At 47.1% G+C, this 15,701-nt stretch overlaps 1 long non-coding RNA gene across 1 annotated transcript; it reads left to right on the top strand.

The window, feature by feature from the left end:
• Window positions 1-11,336: 11,336 nt before the first annotated feature.
• On the top strand, window positions 11,337-13,833 carry LOC129516197 (uncharacterized). The gene is made up of 3 exons (XR_008665710.1): window positions 11,337-11,621; window positions 13,195-13,450; window positions 13,761-13,833. It is a non-coding gene; the product is annotated as an uncharacterized LOC129516197 (long non-coding RNA).
• Window positions 13,834-15,701: the final 1,868 nt, after the last annotated feature.

The raw sequence follows: 15,701 nt of genomic DNA, 5'->3' as shown, positions 1-15,701 counted from the left end.
GCACTGCATCCTGCACGGTGGGCCCCAGATCTGTTCCAACCCCGGGATTCTGCTCTGAGACACTTGCTTCACCCAGTCAGGGGTTGCGGGGAGGAGGTGCAGCGGCCTCAGGGGAGTGCAAGCCTCCTCTCTTGGTGGGATGGTGTTCAGAGCAAGAACCCTTTCCTGAGCCAAGGAGGGACTGAGCTTCCTGATGGTTGGGGACCCCAAGCGGCCAGCGGGAGGCGGGGGGCCAGGCCGGGTCCAAGAGTCCAGGGTTTTGGCAACTCTTTATACCCTCCCCATAGCTCCTTTCCTGAGACAAATATAGTCTTCCTCAAGGTAGCTCTCCAAGACTCAGCCCCCGTACTTTGGAGATGACTAGGAATCACAAAGCATTCCTTCCCTACAATCAAATAGGCTCAAATGCCACCCCCGCCCCTCCAACCCAAGGAAGCTTCCCTGGCCCCTGCCCTGCGTCCCATGGCTGCCCCTGTGTGCACCCTCTGGCCGTTGGTGCCTTCCTCTTATAGGCTTTGCCCCCATCTGCCACATGTCTGGGTCTCCCTCTAGACTTTGAAATCCTGCACACAGAGGTCTGGGCCTTACTCCTATTTAAACCAGCCAAGCACAATGTGAAATGGGTGGGGAAAAATGAATAAATTAATACAATTGTCAAACACCGATCTTCAGTCCATTGCTACCATCCTTCCTGGCTCAAGGGCAGAACGTGGGGCCACCGGGGAACCCGGATGCCCCCTGAAGCCTGCAGCCCTGTCTTTCCCATCACAGCCAGCCAGGGAGCATGACGGAGCCTTGCTAGCCCTGCTCTGTGACACTGAACTCCAAGCCCACTCCTTTTCAGGGCAGCAGGAGGGAAAGAGCAAGGGTTGGAGAAGCCTCAGGAGTCTCCACAAGGAGCATTCATCTGCTGTCCCCTGTCTGTTGGTCACAGAGCCTTAGACAATAAAGGGACCCGAGTGATCACCTAATAAAGACCGTGTCCTCTGCAAGGCAGCATGGTGTTGTGGGGAGACTCTAGGAGGAGGAACCAAAACAGCTGCGCTTGGTTTGAGTTCCAGTTCAAGATGGCAATGTAGGAAGACTCTGAATGCACCTCCTCCATGCTACACACCAAATTAACGCTGAGACCCGGAACAGATCCTTCTGCCATGGGAACAGGAGAAAAGCCACAATTCAAAGAACTGGCATTTTTAAAAAATTAAAAAAGTAAAAAAAAAAAAACTAGAACTCTACCAAACAGTGCAGATAAGCTGCAGAGAAAGGTGAGAAGCCTGCCCTATGGCCACCTCTGAAGGTGAGGTATTGCCACCAGACCCTGTGCCATGACAACCCTAAGCAAGGGAGACAAGCAGGCTGATATGATTAGTAGTCTCTCGGGCCCCCTGCGTCCTCACACTGGGCAGAGTCGGGCAGCACAGCGCCCACAGAGGGACCGCCTACCGTCTACACATCACCTCTCTGTGGAGGAATGAAACAGTCCAGGGATGGAATGGGTTTTTAACAAAACAAACAAGAACACCTTTTAAAAGAGTCCTTTGGAAAAGCCACAGGCCATACACTTAAACAATAATGTTGCAATCGCTCAACATATTAAAATTCCTCTTTTGGAAATGCCTTTGCAATCCTCCTCCATAAAGCTCAGAAAGAATCTAGTTCAACACAATTAGCAACTCCAGCAGCCAAGGAAACTAAACCCCTACCCCTGGGGCAGCTGGGGGTTCAGAAATCCACCCATGGTCCTGGGCTACCTCCCCCACTCGAGGGAGAAGGAAGCATCGGCCAGACTCAGAAACCCTGAAGGGCAGGCGCATCTGCCGTCCAGAGTGTCCTCAGTGTGGCTGGATGCCAGGAGATCCTGTGCTCTGCAGGCTTCCTCCTTGCTGGAGGCCAGATAGGTGGAATCTCACCTGCCTGCTGGGTATTCCCCAGATGACTCCACAGGAGACTGTCACATGTCTCATCTGCAGGGAAACATGTGCCTGCCCTGGCTAAGTCTGAGAATTCACACAGGGGAGGGGCCTGTCAGTGAGGTGGTGATCACCAGGGTCACCAGAGGGAGGCCCCTGGGAGGGTACAGACAACATCAGCTTGGGGCCCCGGGGGGATGCACGACTCAGGCTGGGTCTGCTTGGCATCCAGGTCCAGAAGAATTCTTGTGCTAAATGCTGGGAGACCCAGCTTTGTTCCTAAGGTATCCCAGGCTGTGAGTGAGGGACAGATGGGGCTAGGGAGGGAGAGATAGAGAGGGGGCTATGGGATCAGGCTCACAGAAATCCCGCAAATGCAAAGGTATAAGGGAACCAGAGATAAGGGAACACTCCAGACCACCCTGCCCTAGGTGATGAGGGTCTCCGGTGGTCCACAGAAAATAACCAGACCCTGAAAAGAAGTAAGCCATTGAAGATGTCATCACTAGTCCTTGTCAATGGTGGTATCAATAGAGATGTTAAAGGATTAAGTTCCCTGGTTGGCTTTTCAGTAAAAGACCAGCCCTATAAGCCCTCAGGGGCAGGCCTGTGGGGACCCCAGAGAGCTCTCTCTGTATCGTGCTTACTGAACTTCTGTGGCTTTGCTCACTCTCCTTTGTCCCGCAAGATTCATTCTTTGACTCTGTGAGACAAGAACCTTGCTCTCCAGCTTCTTTTTGGTGCCAAAACCCACGATCACTCCCCCGGAAGGGTGAGGCCAGTCACAAGTGACTAGAGCAGTCACTGGTCTAGAGTCTCAGGTGACAGGCTTCCGGAGAAAGATTTGGTCAGTCCTCCTTCCTCAAAAGAAGAGAATGTTGGCCTAACCCTACCCGGTTCTGCTTTCTGCTTTCTGTCCTCTGGCTTTTCTTGAATGACTTTCTCCCACCTCGGGGACTTTGCCTGTAGTAGGGAACTTGCAATCCCGGATGATCCGTGTGCCTTTTTTTTTTTTTATTTACGATAGTCATACAGAGAGAGAGAGGCAGAGACACAGGCAGAGGGAGAAGCAGGCTCCATGCACCAGGAGCCCGATGTGGGATTCGATCCCGGGTCTCCAGGATCGCGCCCTGGGCCAAAGGCAGGCGCCAAACCGCTGCACCACCCAGGGATCCCTCCGTGTGCCCTTTTAATCAGGGATTCATTTCAGGACGAATGTTGCCTATGTAGATATAAGGCTTTTTCACTTAAAAGTGTTTTTCTTGAGAATTTAGTTCAGGAGGAAAATCTTCTCTTCATTTTGCAGATTAATGTATTGACCGATTAAGACATACTTTTTTTCTGTTAGATATAATTTAGGTTTAATCACAGCCAGGAATTAAAACCCAATTAATCAGCAAGAAGGATTAAAGCTATCTCTTTAATGACATGTTGGAGGAAGTCCGATGTTTCCTGGGCATTTTCTCCCCCTTGGCATCAAGGAGGGAATTACAAACCCCCAGCCAAGTCTTTGACTTGTTGCATTAGCGGCCAAGACTTCCATGGGTCATTAGTTGAGGCTTTCTTGCTCCAACAACAAAAATATGAAAATATGGTGATGCTAAATCTTGGGGTCCACATCCCTCAACGGAGCCATGCTTGCAAATAGGACCTCAGGTATGTGGACAGAAGAAGTGCCCAGGGGGAAGGCAAGGAAGCACAATTGAAGTTGATTTGTAATTGGCCTGTCTAATCCGGCCCCTTGGGGCCAGGAATGCGAGTGAATTTACATGACCAAACACTGAGAGCTCTTTCAGGGGAGCTCCCAAGAATGAGGTCGTTGAAAGGGTTCCCTCTTTGTTTAAGGTTCATCTGGGAGTGCACAGAAGGACTGACGATCCAGAGCTCTGAACCTGCCCTTTGGTTACCATTGGGGTTGTGACCTGGGGGGTCTCTGAGACACGTAAAAGATGGAGGCTGGCCCTGGGGTTCACACCCGGGGAAGCCTTATCCATAGGCAGCACACACCTCCCACTGAGGGACTTTAGCTGTTTTGCTCACATTCTTAGCTTTCTAAAGAGAATATCAAAGTTCAGTTGTTAACCTCTGCTAAATCCTATAATTAGGCCAGACTTTTTTTTTTTTGGAAAATCCAGAGGAGACCAGGAGGATCAGATGACGGATGGGTAAGAGTGGCTACTACCGTTGGCCTGACACCTCCCAACCCAAGATGTCAGACCACTCTTTGACCTTGGAGAGGCAAACCAGGTAGGCCTCGGTTCACAGGGGAGAGCTGAGCTGCAGGACGCCTTCCTAGTCACCTCTCTCTAACAGGTGTGGGGTAAAAGACTCCCACCAGAATCGAGAGATGGGAAACAGACCATCCTGTGAGGGGATTCCTCTGGATCGGGGACTGCAAAATGGGGTAATCTTCCCTTGTAAAACTCCTCTAGTGTTTTCCACGGGTTGAAAATGGCAGGTTCTTCAAGGCAAGGTAAAATAAGTCATGACCATCTTTACTCACCTGAAACTTTAAAAATTTTGCTTGGATGATAAATGGGATTAAATTCATTGGACATCTAGGTCTTTCCCAAATAGGATAAAGTGCTAAAGCATTGATTACTGGATGTAGGTTTGTGCTTTTGACTTCTTATTGCAGAGAAACTAAGGATATTTAAATCTGTTTGTAAACATGTTTTGTGCTTAATTGATTCATAAATTGCCATCTAAAGGACTCTGGTGTGACAGTTCACAACTGCGTAGTCTTCACTGGAAACTAAGGCTTCTAAGAGTTAAAATTCTGCTAAATGTAATGAAAACTGATGGAAATAAGGGAAACAACACTATGTGCAAGAAAGATTCAAGGAATGGAAATACATTTTTGTTGAAGGTAAAAGAAGGTAATTTTACCCTAAATAAGACTGATTGTTTGGAGAGAAATGGCTTAGGACAAAATCTTAATGTAAAGGAAAACTGTAGAAGGTTTGTTGTAGGGAAATCTTTGGAATTTTACGCGTGGTCAGGACAGACTAAGGTTAAAATGAAGGGATTTTAAAAGTACACAGTTGGAAGATTGAAATTATGCTTTTCTCTCTGTTCAAAAGACAAGTTCTTGTTGGATTGTTGGTCTGCTCTTGATAGGAAAATTGTTTACATTTTCTCATTGCCTGCCCAGAAAACTAGTTTCTATGTTTTATCAGCTGTTTGGTCACTGAGTTAAAACTTCTCAATGTTAAAGCAAATGAGTTTTGCTAACAACTTTATAAGCCTCCATATTTGCCTTTGGAATCTCTCCCTGTCACCTTGGTTAAATAAATTGTTTCGTAAATGACTTGTAATTTTATTTAGGCATGTGCTTTAAACCTAAGCTTTTAACAAACTTCCCAAGATTTAAACTGTAAATGAAATCTCTTTGGCTCATTAGGCCTTTTTATTTGATGTGTTAAGTTACTCTGGAAGCACTATTAAACAAATAGTAAGCCTTACATTTGGGTCAATGCTACAACTACTCTAGAGATGATATGCAATTCCTAAAGTTTTAATATATTTCAATATAAAGTCATCACTTGGTATTTTGATCATTGAAGTGTTCTGTGTCACAGAAATAACCTCATCAGGTTATTTGCCAACTGTATTGTAAATTCTCATTAAGTCATGAACAATGTCCATTTCTGAGTCTTTGCCATGTATAATTGTTCTTACTGTCTTGCCAAATGAGTTTCATCATCAAGGGGGTTCATAAAAAGGACTTTTGGACAAATACAGGCTTTTGAGATCATTAAAATCAAAACTGAAATGGGTAAGAATGTCCAAAATTAACTAAAGTTGCATTCAAATTAAAGAAGAATAGTTCCATGGGATTAATTGAATTGTGACTCTTGTTTGAAACACTGCTAATTCTCTAATGTTTGCTCTCCCAGACTAAGGAAACTTTCTCTTGAGATATCTATGACTCACAGAAATGTGATAAAGTATTCGTTTGTGAACAAATTGTAGCATTTAACTTTTCTCTCTACCTGAACCCTCTGAAATTCTGAAGGTCTCAGTAAGTATTCTTTCTTCCATGGCAAGCATAGTCATTCACCTAAGTTCAGTAAGAATCTGTCTTCATAGCAGGACACCATTGGAAACATTGGTTGTTTTACCAAGGCTTTGACTGAAATGTCGTATTTAAGAGACACGTGTAGGCTCAGATATGACTAGACAGCTTTAAGGAACTAAGGTTGACCCTATGAAACATGGAGCCATAAAGCCCCTTGAAAATGTTGGCCTGATACCTTGCTTATAGAGTTCCCAGCAGCCTCACCAGGTGGGTAAAGAATGTCACTTCCTGGAAGGCGTGGGAACCTCAAGATATATTGGGAACCTCGAAAAGAGGAATCCGCCCACATCTATAGGTATTGCAGGCATGTCTGACGGTAAGTACTTGGCTTGGCTTCTGGCCTAAGGAGACTACTGAAAGTTCAACGTAGAGATCCCTTATAAAAAGTTCCAGCAAAGCAGATTCTAAAAGATCTATATGGTCAACCATTATTCTTGCTCAGCTTATGTAAATAGGCCAAGTTTGTTAAAATTGGACTTGTTTTGCAAATGAAATAGTCTTTATTTGGCTATCTCTGATTAAAAATGAGGATGATTTATTTTTTTAAAACTTTTTTTTAAGATTTTATTTATTTATTTATTTATGAGAGACACAGACTGAGAGAGAGAGAGAGAGAGAGAGAGAGAGAGAGGCAGAGGGAGAAGCAGGCTCCATGCAAGGAGCCCGATGTGAGACTCGATCCCGGGTCTCCAGGATCACAACCTGGGCTGAAGGCAGCGCTAAACCGCTGAGCCACACGGGCTGTCCAATGAGGATGATTTTAGAGAGAAAAATTATGTTTCAATAAAATATCTTGGCAGATGTTAAATTCTAGTTCTGATTGTCTTCAAATGTTTGTTGTTTGCCTAAGCTAGACAGCTTGAGGTAAACTGCAGAGAAATTGCCACAATAGCTCATATACAGGCAGTCTTCTTGCTTCTTATTCTGTGGGGATTGTAACAGAACCCCATGGGCATGTGATTATTTAAACAACTAGAAAATCGGATTAATTACTCAATAATTGTATGACTCAACTAACCTTGATCAATTCAGTGTGGCTGGGATGACAAAATCATTCCTTTAAAGCCAGAGTATACCCCGCTGCATGGAGTTCACTATGGACTTAGGCAGATAATGGATGGCCCCGCTTTCTTTATTATTGGATTGGATGATGAACTTCGGGATGGATGCCCTTATGTCTTGAGACAAGTTTTCTTCTACTTGACAGTGATTCCTCATAATTAAGATATTGTTAAGACTAGGGATGCCTTGTGGCTCAGTGCTTTAGTGCCTGTCTTTTGCCCAGAGAGTGATCCTGGAGACCCAGGATTGAGTCCCACATCAGGCTCCCTGCTTGGAGCCTGGTTTTCCCTCTGCCTATGTCTCTGCCTCTCTCTTTCTCTCTCTCTCTGTCTCTCATGAATAAATAAATAAAATCTTAAAAAAAAAGATATTGTTAAGGCTAGACCTCAAACAAAGAGGGCTTCTTGATGGCTTTATCCCTTAGTCATATTTATTCTAGAAGCTACCTCTATAAAGGCATTAGCCACGCATCTAACAACCCTCCTGGTAAGAAGAGACTCAACACTTGCTACGGGACTTCCAGAACTTATGATAGGACTGCAACATAAAATAAACAGAACAGTATGCTTGCTGAGCAGGACTCTGAATGATACTTCCCAGGTACTAGATACACTCAACCAAGAATTAAGTGAAGTCAGCGAAGGACTTCTCAGGAACCGCGCCACTATTGACTGTCTACTATTGCTACACCATTTGGGGTGTGAGGAGTTTCCTCGCATGTGTTGTTTTGACATTACAGTTAATTCCCACAATGTGTCCCAATTAATAGGGGACATTCATGACCAATTAAATGAGATCAAGATATCCACTAATCTATTTGACAGAATTGGTAATTGGGGATCTTATCTAAGGGATGTAATCATAATTTTGGGCCTCATACTTACATATGTTTATCTTTTTGCGTGTGCTAATGCTAATGCATGCACCATTTTTTGTCCATCATGAGCCCCTGGAGCCAAACCACAAGCCCTGGACTAATCCCTGGATAGATTCTGTTGCACAGCCCACAGCCCCATTTCAGCAGGAAACAGCCAGAGCGGTCATCGTCCCATTCCCTAACAGGAGTTAGGGTTACTATTCCAGGGGGAGGAATGAGTAAGGGACAGACAAAGCTAGGTAAGGAGAAAGTAGGGCTATGGGATCAGGCCCACAGAAATCCCCCAAATGCAAAGGTGTAAGGGAACCAGAGATAAGGGAGCACTCCAGACCACCCTGCCCTAGGTGATGGGGGGGAGGGGGAGTCTTATTTATAATGGTCTTCTGTGGTCCACAGAACATAACCAGACCTTAAAATGAAGTAAGCCATTGAAGATGTCATCACTAGTCCTTGGTCAATGGTGATATCAATAGAGGTGTCAAAAGGATTAAGTTCCCTGCTTGGCTTTCAGTAAAAGACCAGCCCTACAAGCCCCCAGTGGCAGCCCTGTGGGGACCCCTCTCACTCCAGAGAGCTCTCTCTGTACCCTTGCTTGCTGAACTTCTATCACTTTGCTCACTTTCCTTATCTGCAAGATTCATTCTTTGACTCCATGAGACAAGAACCTTGCTCTCTGGCTTCGGCAGCACCACCTCACAGCAGCTACTTGGTGCTTACTAAATGCTTCCTTGGTGCCACCTCCCATGCTAAGGGCTCCACACGCACCTCTCTTGGTTCATCTAGGGAGCAGATGTGAGTGTGCTCATAAAACAGAGGAGATCCCCAAGACTCAGAGGCGTGAAGCTGCTTACCCAGAGCCACACAGCTCTAAGGGAGGAAGTTCTGTTGGGATCTTCCAGGGAGCCAGCAGACTAGGGTATATTATTTTGAGGTTTCAAATGCTTGCCTGAGGTCACGTAGTGAGTTGCTGAAAGATTGATGATGGGCCTTTCCCCTCACCCCCATTCCCTCATCCTAGAAAAAACAGAGGAAGCAGTATCCACCCACAATGTCCCTTCTAGCTCTCCCTAACTTAATAAATAATGATGTGAAGATCAGTGTGGTCATAGCAGTGATAGTAGAAGTCCATCCGTTACGAATGGCCTTTTATGTTACACCCTCGATCTGCACTGAGGTGTGTGTCATTACTCAGATTTTAGAGAGGAAGAAACTAAAACTTACCTAGTGAAGAGACAGTTCCCAGACCACAGAGCTAACGAAGGGGCAGGAAGGGGCTGCTGGACATACTTTCTTCTCCTGCCCATTGGGTGACTATGTGAAAGGAGCCTGGGGTACTGCCAAGGCTCCTGTATCCCTAAATGTGGACAAGGTAGGAAGTGAGTTCTAGAGTTTACACTGAACCATCTCCATCTCCCTGTCCCATCTCAGCATGAGCATGCTTCACCCTTCCCCCTGAGCATCCAAGGACACGCTCGAATCTTGTTTGCATTTCTCTTCTTGGGAACCTGAAAGGAACTAGAGACGCAGACACTCTGGCTTGAGCCAACCACAGGGGTTGAGTGTGGCCCTCTGTTACCCTGGGAGTCCTCAGAAGCCGGTGTTCCTTCTGCAGCTCCGACAGTGGGTGGGAGGGGGCAGGTGGGTGCAAGCACCAGAGCCACCTGCCAGGGCAGCCGACGCAGGGAAGCAGCTCTCAGGGCACGGGGTGGGTCTGTACAGCAGGTGCACAGATGGGGAAGAGGACAGACTCGAAGTTGGTGGAGCTGGGGGTGGCGGCTCTGGGTCCCCAGGGGGAATGGGGCCCTCTACAGCAGAACTGGATCCCACAGAAGATGGAACATAGTGATGGTAAATGACCAGTGAGAGAGTGAGTGTGTCTGGGGAGCAGGGGGAGGAAGGGTAGAGGAAGAAATGAAGGAAGTTAAGGATGAACCCACTCGATGGCATCTTGAAGGGTGATCAGACCAGCCTTCCAGACTGACTCTGCCTCTGGAGGAGGAGCTGGCTGTCTACACAGCTCCCTCCATGTGCACAAAGCCTGCAGAGGCAGGATGACGGGGAGGAAGGGCAGGAGGGCGTCCACCCGAGGCACCAGGGATGCAGCTTCACACCCCGGAGGGAGGGAGCAGAGGCCCAGCGGACAGGCCATGCGGGCAGCAGCCCGGAGCGCCCTGGTTCACACCTGCCTCGCGGAGGAGCTGGAGTCGGAGGAGCTGGAGTCGCAGTGACTCACAGAGCTGGGTGTCGGGTGATGCTCCCTGCTGGGTGCGGTCCCTGTCACAGGTGAACATGACCGAAGGAACTGGAAAAGCTGCACATTTCACTTGATCGTTGTCCCTGTGTCGCCACAGGGAGGGACGTGGAGGCGTGCAGGTGGTGAGCAGCCACAGGTGAGGTGTGTCCCTAAGCCAGGGGAGTGGCCTCCCCTTGGGAAACCGTCTTCCTCTAGAGCAGTGGTTCCTGGTGCCGTGCGGGCAGCGTTTCCAAGTTACTCATCACGCCCCAGGCACCACCTGCAGGGATCCGGCTGGTCCTTCGCTGCTTCTGTGAAGGTCCTGGGTGACGCTGCTGTGCATTCAGGGCTGAGACCCAGGGTGTCCCTCCGGCACGCAGCGCCCCTTGGCCGTGGTCCCTGCTGCTGTCCCCTCCACGCCCCGGGGGATGCACACAAGCACAAGCACACAGCTGGGGGGGTCATGGGCCTCCAGGCCCTTCCCTTCACCGATGCTCCTGCTGACCCCCTTAGGCTCTTGCAATGGACCTTTCAGGTACCAATAGGATATTTTACTCATGTTTCTAGAATTTTTACCAGAGAAAGGCAAAAAATTAAAGTCTGGCAAATTAATGTTTTCCCCACATTCCAGAAGGAAAGTCCCTTCGCTTAGATCCTTTAAAAAGCAGGTCTTGGGGCACCTGGGTGGCTCAAGTCGTGACCCTGGGGTCCCGGGATCGAGTCTCACATTGGGCTTGGGGCCTGCTTCTCCCTCTGCCTGTGTCTCTCCTTCTCTCTGTCTCTCATGAATAAGTAAATAAAATCTTAAAAAATAATAAAAAAATAAACAACTAAAAAGGGAGTCTTACTCCACTGTACTCTTCCCACTCCAGCTTCAGTCTCCTGCACCCAGCTCGTCATCCTCCCGCCCACCCTCAAGCTCTCCCCCAATCCTACCTACAATGAGGGGTGTCCCTCTTTCCACCCATCACCTCTTCCCATTCCCTGGAACATGCTGGACGGGCCCCTTGGGCAGCAACAGGACAACCAGGGAGACTGGGGACACTTGTGCTCCAGAGAACGTTAAGCTGGGAGGGGCTGGGCTTCCCGAGGAAGGTGTGGGTGGCCGCACACCTCAGGCTTGGCTCGTGGGTGCCTGCAGGGGAAGTGCGCACAGCTAGTCTCTAGCTCCTGACCCTGTTAGACACACGGCTCCCCAGGCCAGACATCAGCGTTTCAGGACGACGCAGGCTTAACTCAGAGGGAGGAAGGACACAGTTCCCTAATTGCTAAGATGTTTCTCACTTCCGTCGAGTCAGGAGCTCATTGTTCAACAAAGCAGCATTTGGTTTCTGCCCTGCTCCACCTCGAGGCTCCCTGGGATCAGGGAAGAGCATCTCCCCTCCCTTCTTGTCCCAGGAAGTGAAGCTGGATTCTTCCAATCAGGATCCAACCAGCGGGTCTGTCCTCCTGGAGAAGGTGAGGAGGGCACATTGGGAACATTGGGAACTTCAAAGAAGAGCAAATAAAATAAGGGGGGGAGGAGAATGAATAGCCGTCTTGCTTACTTGCCCAGGTAGAAAGAAAAATAGAAATAGATCTCTCACACTAGAGGAAAGGGTTTTCCTCTTTGTAAGAAACTCTCTCCAAAGTATGAAGAAATGCATCGTTTTTGTTTGTTGAAAAAGTGGGTGCAGCTATGTTGTGGGTCTGCAGGCTCATACTTGGAGCTTCCACATCTGTCCAAGGAAGAGGCAAATATTAAGTCAGTAAAGGGGGCACCTGGGTGACTCCATTGGTTAAACGTCTGCCTTCTGCTCAGGTCATGATCCCAGGGTCCTGGGATGGAGCCTCTCCTTGGGCTCCCTGCTCAGGGAGATCCTGCTTCTCCCTCTCCCTCTGCTCCTTCTACTTCTCACGCTCTCTCTCTATCTCTCCCAAATAAATTTATTTATTTATTTATTTATTTATTTATTTATTTATGACAGTCAGAGAGAGAGAGAGAGAGAGAGAGAGAGAATGAGGAGAGACACAAGCAGGCTCCATGCACCGGGAGCCCGACGTGGGATTTGATCCTGGGTCTCCAGGATCGCGCCCTGGGCCAAAGGCAGGCACCAAACCGCTGCGCCACCCAGGGATCCCTATCCCTCCCAAATAAAATAAAATCTTAAAAAAGAAAAAAAAAATGTCGGGGAACTGAACAAGGCAAACTGTGACTCTCGGCACCAATTCTCTAGAAGAAAATCTAGTTCCCAAGAAGCTACAGGGAACTGACGGAAGCAACGCTAGCCCTTTGGAAAGCTGCGCGCCCCGTCCTGGCCACCCGGTCTCCCTTGTCCAGTGAGCCATGATGTTCACAGCGCTATGAACACAAGGGAGGGTGGTCGCCAAATGTCAGTCTCCAGGAGAAATAAAATCCAGGCCATTATCTAAGTTATTTTTCTCAAATATGTACTACGTGTGACAACAGCTTTGCTAGTCCTCCCCTCCTCACACCCCAGTTTTGATACATTGTCGTCCGGTGGACAAGTTCCGTAGCTGGGTAGGCAGGTCTGAGCAGGTGTCCTGAGCTATGTGTACCTAAGTAGCATGCTAAAGCCAAGATTTGGCCCAAGGCCAGAGTGTTACCTAAAACATGCATCTTGTGAAATTCTTATAACACAAACACAAATATGTCCTCCACACAAGATAAATTTTGAGTCATGGTAGTTTAAATCAGTAGGTACATTTATCCATATCTGAGGTAGACTGTGCTTTTAATGAGCTGATAGTACCTGACACTCAAAAGAGTGAGAATCCAAACACAGGCAACACAGAAAAATAGAGACCATGCGATTGAAGAAGGTGAAGGGGAGGAGGCGGGTGGAGAAAGGGAAGAGAGTTAAGGGTTCACAGAGACTGTGTCAGAGATAAATGACATCAGGTAAGAGGGGCAGTGAGGTTTTGCATGAGGTGGAAGAAGGAAAAGTTGTTCTAGTTCTTATATGTCAAGAACAGGGAATATAGGGAAATGTAGCTTCTGAGTGACAGTGAATTCTACAATTGTGTGTAGGTGCGTGTGTGCACACACCTGAGTGCCGAAGAGTGTTTTTCCTTAAAGGCTGTGCGAGGGAGGAGAGGTCTTCCAGATGTGGAAGGGAAGAGAGAGCGAAGGACAGGCGCAGAGGCAAACCACTCGTACCTCATGCCCAGGCTCTGAGCTGGGCCTTCCCTGAGGCCCGTGCAGCAGAACTTGTGGGCACGGGCAGTGTGACACAGCCAGCATCGCACAAAGGGCCAATGTTCCAGACTCAAGACATGACCGGGAGGTAAGAGAACACCTTTGTTCTATTACAGGAAAGATCTCAAAGCAAATCAGACTCATCAGAGCCAGGCATTTCGAAGAAGTGCGACAAACCAGTGAAAGATAACAAGTGGGGGCTCTGACTTAGGGGGCTTTTGTTCTATGGGAAGGGGCAAGAGATCTTTGGATACACCTTGACGTTCCCATGTAGGAACGTGGGCCCTAGTGGTGAAAATCACTAAGTTTTTCTAACGAAGCCAGAGATATGGATTTTTATATAGAATACTCCTTTATTCTTTTTGTATTTTAAAATATTTTATTTATCTATTTGACAGAAAAAGAGAGCACAAGGAGGGGGAGCTGCAGGCAGAGGCAGAGGGAGAAGCAGACTCCCCACTGAGCAGGGAGCCTGATGTGAGGCTGGATCCCAGGACCCTGGGATCATGACCTGAGCTAAAGGCAGATGCTTCACCTACTGAGCCACCCAGGTGCCCCATCTTTACTCCTTTAAATGTTGCCCAGATGGGTAAGTACCTAAATTCGATTCACACAAACCCTGGCCCCAGAACACAGGCCTCTGAATGTCTTGTAATGTTTCTCCTCGACCTCGGTGTAGTAGTTACCCATTGCACAACAGCAAATGTTGAGTATCTGGGTTTCTGTGGGTTGTGGGAACTGTGCACAGCTTGGCCTGGCGTTTCTGGATCCAGGGACTCACGAAGTTCTGGTCAAGCTGTTAGCCACGGCTGTAGTTCATCTGAAAGCTCAGCAGAGAAGGATCCGTTTTGTGACGCCCACTCAAGCAGCCGTTGGCAGAAGTAGATTCCTTGAAAGCTGTTAGATTAAGGGTCTCTTAAATTCCTTGCTGGGTTGGCCAAAAGTTTCCTTTTGTTTCTTGACAGATGGGCCTCTCCATAGGACAGCCGTAAATATGGCATCTAGCTTCCCTCAAAGTCAGCAAGTCAGAGAGAAGAGGGCACCCAAAATTGAATCTATTGTCTCTTTATAACCTAAGCCCAGAAGTGGCATCCATCACTACTGCGTTACTCCATGTGTTAGAAATGAGTCAATAAGGCTAGTCCACAAGGAAAAAGAGGGGATGACACAAGAACATGAATACTAGAAGCTAGGAATCGCCAGAGGCCATCTCAGCTCTCATGGTCTCACAAATGCAAGCCAGGGGTCCACCAGCCATGGTGCACTGGCTGAAGCCAGCTACTACCTGTTCTTAGAAATAAAGTTTTATTAAAACAAAGCCATGCCCCCGTCTGTTTGCATATTGCTTGTGACTGCTTTTGCACCACACCTGCAGGCCTGAGTAGTTACAACAGAAACTATGATCAGCAAAACCTCATACTTTTCTACTGCATAGCCCTTTACAGAAAAAAGTTTGTTGCTTCCTTATTCATGCAACCAACCCCCCCCTTTTTTAATACAGAAGAGGAAATTGAAATAGAGATGCCAAATTCATCATTTGCTTGCATTTCACTCGATGCTCTGGCATCATAAATGCCATGATGAACACTTCCATAGACACTTATCTGGGAATTATCAAAGCAGAAGCAGCTCTGTAGTCTGGGTCAAGTGGGTGAGGCATGGCTTCACTTCCCTCAGTCCTGTTGCATTCTTTTCTACCTCATAGCATCATACACTTTTCTACTGGAAACCCCACTCATGAAACCTTTGGGAAAAAAAAAAACGGAGAGTTATATGTAAGTGGTGGTTCACTAAATTGTACTCCTGAAACTAGTATTACACCGTATGTTAACTAACTGGAATGTAAATAAAAGCAAACAAACAAACAAACCAAAAACCCATAGTTATAATGACCTCAAGTGATAGAGTGGCATGACCGTAATTCAACATAATCTGTGAACCTGACGGATCAAGGCTCCAAACTTGAACTGTACTAAGTTACTTCATTCCTCTTAGCCTCAATTTCCTTATAGATTATAATGTAGATTATATAAAAATAGGTTTATAGATTATAATATAAAAATATAGATTATAATAATGACCACACACCTTTTTGTCACAAAAATGCACTAAAGTGCCAGTTACAAACATGTACATCCACTAGGGACATAATGACAGTTCCGTAGATGCCACTCGTTATTTATGAAACATCTGATGGTTTCCCATTGCCTATGGCAACTGCAGCTGATAGATTTATTTCAAAACATTGGTTCTGATTACCTAATAGTGGCAGGAGTCCTAGGTTTTTAATTTTTTTTCCCCTGCGGTACCACCTCTTGCCTTTGGGTACAGCTCTTCCT

The sequence above is a fragment of the Nyctereutes procyonoides genome, unplaced genomic scaffold (assembly GCF_905146905.1).
Source record: "Nyctereutes procyonoides isolate TBG_1078 unplaced genomic scaffold, NYPRO_anot_genome, whole genome shotgun sequence".
Classification (NCBI taxonomy): Eukaryota; Metazoa; Chordata; class Mammalia; order Carnivora; family Canidae; genus Nyctereutes; species Nyctereutes procyonoides.
The sequence above is the reverse complement of the archived record's forward strand: the minus strand, read 5'-3'. Positions and strand labels throughout refer to the sequence as shown.